Here is a 2,221-nt window from a genome sequence, read left to right as displayed (position 1 = left end):
ACTCAGCAATCCCAATACTGGATATATACCCACAGGAAAATAAGTCATTCTACCAAAAAGACACATATTCATGTGTTCTTCACAGCACTTTTCACATAGAAGAGACATAGAATCAGCCTACCTGCCTATCAACCATAGATTGGGTAAAGAAAAGGTGGTACATATACACCATGGAATACTATGCAGCCATAAAAAAGAATGAAATCATGTCCTTTGCAGAAACATGGATGCAGCTGGAGGCCATTATCATAAGCAAAGTAACACAGGAATAGAAAAATAAATACCACATGTTCTTACTTAAAAGTTGGAGGAAAACACTGAATACATATGAATACAAAGATGGGAACAATTGACATTGGGGTCGACTGGGGCGGGGGTAAGGTGGAGGATGAGAGCTCAGAAAGCCCCTATTAGGTAATATTATATTTTAACTTATGAAAAATGTCAAGCAGCAAATACGGTACACTTAAATATTTCATTATTGCGCAAAAATACATTCTTATTTTAGTCAAATTCATCATCTGTTTCAGTGACTTGGATGTATAATACTTCCCACAGAATAAAACAGAAAGTAAAGATAATTTGCCATTTAATTAGTTGTGAAATACACAGAAATCCTATATGATTTTAAAGAGTTGGAGATTGATGCCTTTTGAAGGGGCGTTGTTACTGTACAAAAGAACAATCTGATGACTGATATTGTGGAAATGACTGAGAACATGTTAACCAAGACAAAAAGAATTTCTAAGAAATAATATTTCTGATATAGTCTGTCAAATAGTAATCTTTACACTACATTCCATTTATATATCCAATGCAATTCATAGCTTATTGATTATTGCATGGATTACTAAATATAGCCTTACCAGTTTATCAAATTCACAACTGGGCTATTTTAGTTATTAACTCCCTTCAACATTAAAGAAGGCTGAAAAACAATTGTTGAACCTCTATGCATTCATTTTTACTGCATTATCTGAGAGCAGTATACAAAGTTGCTATAAGCTGGTTTTAAGACGATTACTACTTTGAATCATTCATGTATTTATGTATTAAATAAATACTGTGATAAATATAAAAGAAGCAGGCACTTATTGTGAAAAACTTTGGAAGTTCATTATTGACAGAATAATATGTTTACTTAAGATAATATGAAATACTTTTTGAATCAAATAGCATGTTAATATTATGGGCTTAACAAGTTGGATTTATTGTTTATACTCTATCAAGTTGATTGACATTTCTTTTAGCTTCTTATAGAAGGAACTGATTGTTAAAACAACTAAGTAAATATCAACAAATAGTTCCCAGTAAAAGCATTACTTATAAATTGCTAACATTTACTAAGCTTTTACTATCGGTGAGGCTATGTGTTAAAATGTTCTTCACAACAATTCTAGGTCAGTTGTTAGAAGATGGTAAACTACTGTAGCAAATGGCGCAAAAACAATGACTCAATTATATAGTCAAAGGGCATTAGTCCTGTTTGGTAGGCAGCTTTCCTTCATGGAGAGAAAACACGCTCTTCTTAACAATATTAATTTGAAAGAGAGAAACATCACTTCTCTTCAGATTTCGTCAACAAGAACTAGAATCGTGACCACATCTGGCTGCAGCAGGAGCTGAGAAAGAGGGTCCATTAATGAATAAATTCTTCCTAGCAGAACTTGATTAAGAAGGGGAGAACAGATTTTGTTGAAGAGATAACCAGCCCTGTCTAATATATGTTAATGTTATCCACATTGTACTGATGAGGAAACTGAGATATAGAATCAGTAAAATCTTGCTCAAGATTACACAGATAATCAGTGGCATATTTGGGATTTTCACTGAGAATGCATTGCCTTTTAATGTCTCTTCCCAACTGTCATTTTAGTTAATGCATGTGAAATGCAAACTGCTTGTTACATTCCCTTAAAGTTTTCCCATGCTCATATTTTGTGTTTCTTGAAGTAGCATTTAAATACTTAACAGCAGAGACTCTGACTCCTTCTGTTTTTTTTAAACACTGCAGTATTTTTTTGTGACTCTGAGGTTGCTTTAATTCATAATTAATGTTCAATAAATTTTATCTGAATGTCTGCTTGCAAGTTAATGTCTAACCCAATTTAGAAGCATAAGGCATGATGTAGGAATTGATGTAAGAAAGGAGTGAAAGTAATGGTTGAGTTGTGTCTTGACAAGCTTTCATAAATAAATCACAATGTAGCTAGTGTTAAAA

This window comes from Mandrillus leucophaeus, unplaced genomic scaffold (genome assembly GCF_000951045.1).
Source record: "Mandrillus leucophaeus isolate KB7577 unplaced genomic scaffold, Mleu.le_1.0 Scaffold455, whole genome shotgun sequence".
Classification (NCBI taxonomy): domain Eukaryota; kingdom Metazoa; phylum Chordata; class Mammalia; order Primates; family Cercopithecidae; genus Mandrillus; species Mandrillus leucophaeus.
This window is presented reverse-complemented; position numbering follows the sequence as displayed.